We start from the raw sequence: 8,943 nt of genomic DNA, 5'->3' as shown, positions 1-8,943 counted from the left end.
TAAAAATAAATCACCACAACGTGATATATTTCTATGAGAAAATATTTGGAGCAGGACGGGCATCGCGCCAACGCCCTGGATCACCTTAGATGCACGTATTTAAAGGACATCGTGGTCCAACGGTTTATCCAAGTTACAGCCCCGTTCCTGTGCCAGGTAAGTCCACTACGGGCTCACCATAGCCCGTGCTACTTGCCCCGCTCCTGTGCCAGGTAAGTCCACTACGGGCTCACCATAGCCCGTGCTACTTGGAACTTTTTGTTCCCAGTAGCTGAATCTTAAACAACAACAACCCAACGGTTAAGGCGTGAGTATGAGGAGACACGGGACGTTCGATCCCACCCGGCCAACCGGGCCGCGGGGACACTAAAAAGCCCCGAAATCATCTCAAGATAACCCTCCTGCTCCAAATATTCTATAATAATAATAATAATAATAATAATAATAATAATAATAATAATAATAATAATAATAATAATAATAATAATAATAATAATAATAAAGCCTTTGCTTATTAATCATTGTAATGTAGCGCATCCTGAAGCTCGCATATCGGCAAATAAAATCATTACCTTCAAGACTCGTTTACGAAAACCTATGCTCAACAAATTTGTAGCGGAAGGTCTGGAAGACAGAATCATTAATGCCACTTAAGTTCCCTGACAAAGAGATAGGAAGTGTTTACTGTATGACATAACTCGATGGGTATCTCTTAAACCTTAGCAAAAATTATTCATACCTGTCATTTAATAAAATTCTTATGAATAAAGTTAGCATTATAAATAATATTCAATTTATCATATTTAAGTTGACTGGAGTTAATGTTATTCATAATTTAAATAACCTTACCAGATCTTAGAGCAACATCAAGGGCTAAATTGGAATGAACTACTTAATTAAAATTAATTAGAATGAAAATAAGACTGAGGCTATGAATACCTAAAGAGAGAACCGTTCCCCGGGCTCACAGGGGGACACTCAACTTTGATGCCGCACACAGACAAAATTTTTGTCAAAATTTTTGTTAACAAATCAATTTTCCGAAGTGTGATGATAATTAACAAAATTCATACAATACTCAACAAGATATAGTTTGCCTGGCGTAAGTCATGCAAGCAGTGAAAGGGTGTCAAGCGGCCTCCTGCATATCACTATCTTTACAAATCTCTACCTCACAATCGGACGAGAACCGCGACCGATCAGCGGAGTGGTTATCGTCGATTGCCTCGTAGATGTGCTGTGATTGTGGCCTTTTAATATTATTACGCTTCTTCTGGTACAAAAAAGACGCTAGAATTCTCCTTGAACGACTTAGGCCGCAGGTAGTCCCCCTCCATTTGGCTGCCTTCGGCGGGAGCGTATTGCTTCAAGTCAGTAGAATCTATGTCATGTGTCTGTTTGGTAGTCTTGGCTCGCTCCCAACAGCAACAAACGATGAAGTTGCATTGCACCAACTTGAAAATCTGTGGCCGCGTCCTCCACCTTTAGCATAGTGAATAAAACAAGTTTCAAATGAACACTGACAGAACCTTATGCTAGTGAAAGTATGCACTGGAGCTGAGCCACCATAAAATACAAGGAAATACATATTGAAATTATTTTTACAAATGATTTACGATATACGTATCACGGTGATGTCAAAGAAATATCTACACGCTAAAAAATCAAACATCTTACTTTCATGTGTTACAGTATCACGAAGTGTCTCCCACATGGCGAGCGCATTTGTGCATATTTACTGACGGAGCCTCAAAGGAGTGGCAACGGGGCCTGCAGCCAGATTCACGAAGCAGTTACGCAAGTACTTACGAACGTGTACATCTTTTCTCAATCTTTGGCGGCTTTGTTTACATTTATTAAACAGTTAATGAGCTCCGAAGCACCATTCGGAGGCTGTTTATAATAATAACAACCGTTGATTGGGAAATTTTCATGCTTGTAAACTGTTTAATAAATGTAACCAAAGCCGTCAAAGATTGAGGAAAGATGTACACGTTCGTAAGTACTTGCGTAACTGCTTCGTGAATCTGGCACCTGGTCTCCTGGGTATAGATAGATCAGGGAATATGTGATGGTGGGTGGAGAGGATGTTATGTTGCTGGAAGTGATTAGGGGCGTGGGGGGAAAGGAAGATACAAATGAAAAAGGAAGGATATCAGAGCATGCTAGATAACAAGAACTATACTGAAGAATATTTTGTCTATAGAATTATTGTAAATACACACGACATGGAACCAGTGGATTCAAATAACAGTCATTCACATTAAAATGCTTGGATTATACCAGCTGTATAAAGTTTGAAAACAGCAGCAACTATGATGCCTACCTATCAGTAGGCCTATCGATGGTACTATCTGTAGGCCTACTGATTGCACTCTGAACATTAGTACAGAGGGAAGGAACGTGCTACCCTTGTGTTCGCACCCAGTGGTAGTTTAATACAAACTAAATTTTGTGACCCAATTCATAGCACTGAGGCGCAAAATATATAACCGAAAAATATTTCATTTCAGACTCTTTATCCATATTACTCTAAACAACCAAATATAATACTACTAGTTATATAGGGCTCCAAGAACATAAGACTAATGCTTCTCTTAAAATTATCCTAAATAAATGAAATGTCAAATATAACTTGAAGCTTGCGTTTACACAGCTAAAAGAAAGTTAAAAAAAAAGATGAGATGCAAATGAGTTTGAAATGAGTAGAGAATTACAAACAGTAATTTATCATAATGAAACTAAAGTAAAGCATACATATATGAATATATATATGATGCAAGTATGACGATTACCGGACTGTCAGATTTAAGCTTAGGAGTGCAAGTGTCTCCTGGTAACGAAGCATGTAAGGATATCTCAACCACATATTATGTAAAGTCGAATTCACGGTAGCACGGACGCATGGCGAGACTCCTCTGTTCGACCAGCCACCGTTGTTGTTGTTGTTATAGATTCAGCTACTCGGAACAAGTTCCAAGTAGCACGGGTTATAGTGAGTCCGTAATTTACCTGGCACAGGAGCGGGGCAAGTAGCACGGGGCTATGGTGAGCCCGTAGTGGACTTACCTAGCACAGGAGCGGGGCAAGTAGCACGGGGCTATGGTGAGCCCGTAGTGGACTTACCTAGCACAGGAGCGGGGCAAGTAGCACGGGGCTATGGTGAGCCCGTAGTAGACTTACCTGGCACAGAAGCGGTGACCAGCCACCATATACAACTGATTAAATAGTCGATCAATGCAGGTCAGCGTTCAATCCCCAACCGTCCAAGTGGTTGGGTACCATTCCTTCCCCCCGTCCCATCCCAAATCCTTATTCCGATCTCTTCCAAGTGCTATATAGTCGTAATACCTTGGTGACTATATAGCACTTAGGAAGGGAACTCCTGATAGTTCCCTTCCCTTCTTCACTGCATCTACATTTCCTGCAGGGATATTACCTTTCCCTCATCCCCTTCCACCCACTCTTCCTTCCCTTCGTCCCTCGATCTTTCCCTTTCCCGTGTCTTGCACAAACTATCACCCTTCTCCTTTTGAACACTGAACACACCAGACTCCCCTGTACTGTCCCCCCTTCCACACCCTCCCCATCCTCTTTCTCCTTCCAGTTGCCTTCTACAATTCCGTCTGCATTTATTAAATCTTTTACAACAGGACGAGAGAGGAGCAAACACTGATCCCAGACACTGAGGGCCTCATAATTGCTCGTCGGATCCGGCTGTGACTCGCGCTGACGGACGCGGAAGGAGGCACTGCCGGAGGCACTGGCAGAGGCACTGCCGGGGGCACTGCCAGAGGCACTGCCGGGGGCACTGCCAGAGGCACTGGCAGAAATGCTGACAGGGACTGAAAAGGGGAAATTATCGGGAGAAAGCGCAAAGCCATTACGACTATACAGCATACGGAAGGGGTCAGGATAAGGATTTGGGATGGGACGGGGAGGGAAAGAATGGTGCCCAACCACTTGGACGGTCTTTATTGAACGCCGACCTGCATGAAGCGAGACCGTCGCTCTACCGTCCAGCCCAAGTATTTGGACTGAGAAGCTGAAGGAGATTCAACAGTAAAGGCAGGACGATAACTGCAAAACTGGCAAAATTCTGATGGTCACAAAGTGAACAGGAAGAGCTCACGATAGCCCGTGCTACTTGAAACTTGTTCCGAGTAGCTGAATCTATAACAACAGTCTTCTACATGTTACGGGCTATTCATGCCCGTGCCAGCTCTGGGGTGGCTTAATCTTCATCAATGAATCTTCTAAATGGACATTTCGTTCTGAGTAGCTAAATCTAAAACAACAACAACAGTCTTTCCTGTATTCCTTGATAATGATATTCCTTGATAATGATATTCCTTGATAATGATATTCCTTGATAATGATATTCCTTGACACGAAACGTTGGGAATTTTCACTTCATTTTCCTGTGATTATGCGTAAGTATCCACTTAATAATAAACAGAGGGCAGAAGACATAGTAAATAATGCTATGTCTTGTGTATTTCTTGTGTGGATAAGATTCCTTATAACCTTTCTTGATCTGCTCCTCTACGTCCCTCTGTTTCTCTCTCTTGACACAGCAGTGTCAATTCCTGGACATGCTCCGTCCTCTTTGACCCAATAACATCCTGCTTCCTAACATCTCTTTTCCCTCTTGACATGCGTTTCCTTTTTTCTACCTTCTCGTTTCTTTCACTCGAAGCCAGCTGCATGTTTCTCCTCTCTCTCCCTCTCTCCCTCTCCCGTCTGCCATATCCAGGTAGCCGGCGCGGCAGGGGGTGTGGTTGAGGGCTTTCATCCTCCGACCTGCAGGGTCACCATGCGAAGACTCGTCAATAGAGGCGGTCATTCAACGTTGATAATTAATAAGCGCTCTATACCTTCGGGAAATTGGCCCAAAAGTAACTCTAATGCCCTTCAGGGCATGCAATAGATACCCCATGTACTCCACTTATGCCCCCCTATCTTGCATGGTATGCCTCGGGTACATATATTTATACAGAATGTTGTGTCTATCCCTGAGTGAGACACGAGTGTGTATAGTGCAAGGTTATTACTGTCCATGTGTGAGAGACGAGAGTGTACGGGATAATGTTATCGCAACAGTTTAAAACTTTGCGACACTTTACAGAGCGACCTTGGAAATAGGAGTCAGGCCCCTGCTAGGCAGAGGTAAAGACGATATTAAAATGCAGGACAAACACTCAACTAGGCCGACTGAGAGGAGAATATTATGTGTTGGGTGAAGAGAGGTTAAGGAGGGAGGAGCTCAGATAAAGGAAAGGGATTATGAGGAGGAAAGAGTGAGAAATTGCAATGGCTTAGTGATAGGAAGAGGAGAACGGTAAGATTAGAAGAGAGGATTAGAAAACTGGGAGAAGGGATGCGAAGATGATGGAATGAAAGCAATAAAAAGGAAGAGGAAAGAGTGAAATGTAGTGGAGGGAAGGGAGAGGTTCAATGTTCGAATCCTGGGCAAGATGAGATGATTTGGGCTCCGTTATATCCCTTCTTTCACGTGTGTACAAATCAATAATTAAGGACCAGGATGTAAATCGATTGGCAAGTCATGTTCTCAGGTAAGCATGTTCGGTTTGGCTTTAGTACGAACTGAAGCAGGAGTGGTCCATTTTTTTTCACCTTCAGTTCGTACCCTTATACCTTCAGGGTTATTGTATAAACTATATAAAGTATTTTATTGACTTTCTGCAGTTCCTGAAAGACTTATTCAGGATTATTAGATCCACTGTGTAGTGCTACAAACAGATATGTTCATAAATATCTTATATGCACAATGATGCCTTTATTTCGTGCTAATTTGCCAATTGGTGAGTACTACAGTCAGGATTAACCGGAAACGAATTAGTCTGAGGCCGTCCGTGGAGCAGGAGATGGACGTTAGTAGTGATTGAAGAACTAGAATATCTCCTAATTGCTCATAAGAACACGAGCGATAGCTGAATCCTACACAAACAAAGGAGCTCCAGAGTGATATGAAATCCAGAGCATCTTCGTCATGGTTTTACCTGAATTTATGTGAGAACCACTTTGTATCTAGCGGTTACAATAGGTATAAGAGGCCGGCGTCTTTTCAGAGGTCTTCCCATTTTTCTTGTTTTTACCGACTAGATTTTGAGCTGCAATAATGTCTTGACGTTTACAGCTTCAGCGAGTAGGGGGTTCCATATATTAATAAGCCTCTGGCTGAAAAAGCATCTCCTGTTTTATGCTCTATATGATGATCTGCTGAGCTTAAAGCTGTTGCCTCTTGTATGTGTTACATGTAACCGTTGAAAGAAGTGGTCTGCATTAATACAGTAGATGTAGGCAACCTCCAAAAAAACGTTGAACCTTAGCCGAAATTATCAAAGATCCAGCACAAGGAGAAGGTGTGCCTGGAGGACTACGTGTCTAGATAATTGGAAGTAGTATGTTTTATGAATTGTCCAGATTTCCAACCCTTCGCGTAAGGTTATTCAGTGCAAATAAATGAGATATCCATTAAATGAGTTCAAAGAAAGCTGTACTTGCACCAAAGAAAACGATATTCATAGCAGACTGTAGCTAATTTATATATTATAGAGCGATTAATTTTAACAGCGTAAACCATTCTCCTTTATATTCGTTATAAAATGTTCAACATAATTAAAATACATATTAGCTAGTTCATAATAAATTAGGAGCTAAGTAAAATCATAAATAGTTTAGTTTCTCAATGCCGGGGACAAGAAGCCTTGCACTATATAGGTTTACCGAGGACAAATAACTGTCCTTTCCCAGGATGCAATCCACACAGCTGCCTAATTCCCGGATACCTACTTACTACCACAATTCAGTTGGTGTACTGAGGGATCAGGTGTAAGGAAACGTATCCAAACTTCGCGCCCCGCTCGGAAATCGAACCTGGGACCAATCGCGGTTGTGAGTTGCGCAAAGTAATAAGTAACCAGGGGCCAGATTCACGAAAGCACTTACGAACCTGTACATCTTTTCTCAATCTTTGACGGCTTTGTTTACAATTATTAAACAGTTAATGAGCTCCGAAGCACCAGGAGGCTGTTTATAACAGCAACAACAGTTGATTCGTAAGTTTTCATGCTTGTAAACTGTTTAATAAATGTAACCAAAGCCGTCAAAGGTTGAGGAAAGATGTACACGTTCGTAAGTGCTTGCGTAAGTGGTTTCGTGAATCTGGCTCCAGACGTACACCACACTCCAGGGGAACACGAGGAGTGCACCAAGGCCTTCCAACCCTCAGCCAGGCCGGCGCCCAACACCGTCTCTCCAATAGAATTTCCAAGCGGAAAACGAAAAATTCGTTGAAACGCTGTGATTTCCAATTATTCGTAATATACGCCTCGCAAGTGGTCGTAATATCAAAGAGGGGCATTAGGTTACGTTCATTCAATGTTGAATTTGCGTTACTCTTGGATATTGTGCCCACTGAATCACCTTTGTGAAAGTTATTTCCCATTTCATCCATATTTAGGTCAGTTTTGTGATTGTGGGGATAGACGAAGTATAGTTAAATAGCCAATTTTGCTTGACAAGCCTTTACAAGCATTCAAACGGATTCGTGAACATTCTGGGGCACATTTCAAATGTGATCCCGCCAAACACACACACGACAAAAATTCCGACGTTGCTCCAACGTTCGAACAGGTTGTAGCGCCTTCTAACAAGTTTAAACCCCTATCTAGCAAGTTATAAAAAAAATTCTAACACATCATACAAACGTTATAACAAGTTGTAACATTAGGGACCATTACGTTGTGTTTGCAGGAACGCAACACAACGACACCGGGCAATAGCCTATGCGAGCTGCATGTCAGGTGCAGCGTCACTAAGGTCAGCTCCTGCCACTGGTTGAGACAGCTGCTGCTCTGACCTCCAAGGGGATGTGGAATTCGGCTTCATCTCTCACCAGTAGTCCATGGGCACTATAATCTATATGATAGTGTAACTTTACTTCAGCGGTGAATAAACATTAATTCACTGATGTTTTAACGTTGAAATAACGTTACACCTTGTGCTATGTTTCTGGTGATTTGACCCGTTACCCCAGCTAGCCTTATAGCGAAATTGATGGACCTGTGTGGAGCCACTGACTATGGTCCACAGTCATGAAGGGGGCAGAGAGACTGCAGGCACCTAAGGAGGGTGTCCTGTTGTCTCAAAAGACTTGTGACTACAGCTTCTGTGAAGGTCCGAACATGTCCGAGAAGAGGAGTGACGATTTCGGGGAATCTTCCAATGTCCCAGAGAAAGGGGGGGGGGGAGGGACTCGGTATCTTTGGTGTCCAGAGAAGTGGACATTATACCAAGAAAAAAAAATAATGTTGTCAAGAGAGGTGAAGCTGCAGATTACTGAAACTCACTAGGTGTACCAGTATAAGTGATTGATTAATGAAGATTAAGCCACCCAAGAGGTGGCACAGACATGAATAGCCCTTAATATAAGTGATTGTACAGTGACAGTTTACCGAGCCCCGCTCCTGTGCCAGGTAAGTCCACTACGGGCTCACCATAGCCCGTGCTACTTGCCCCGCTCCTGTGCCAGGTAAGTCCACTACGGGCTCACCATAGCCCGTGCTACTTGCCCCGCTCCTGTGCCAGGTAAGTCCACTACGGGCTCACCATAGCCCGACCTACTTGCCCCGCTCCTGTGCCAGGTAGCTGAATCTATAACAACGACGACAGTTTACCTCTTTACGGGCTATTCATGCCCGTGCCACCTCTTGGGTGGCTTATTCTTCATTAATCGAGAGTTTACCAATACAAGCTGGGTGGTGTCTTTTGTACAAGGTAATCCTCAAGGAATCCATTGCTTATTCCATCGCTTACCCGTCACATGAGGGGCGAAGATCCGCTTGTTTAACCCGAGAACGCCCTAGTACGTACTAGACCCAGCTAACCAAGTACAATAAAGAGGACTATTGGCCCAGG

This window comes from Procambarus clarkii, chromosome 7, assembly GCF_040958095.1.
Source record: "Procambarus clarkii isolate CNS0578487 chromosome 7, FALCON_Pclarkii_2.0, whole genome shotgun sequence".
NCBI lineage: Eukaryota > Metazoa > Arthropoda > Malacostraca > Decapoda > Cambaridae > Procambarus > Procambarus clarkii.
Note: the sequence above shows the minus strand (reverse complement) of the source record.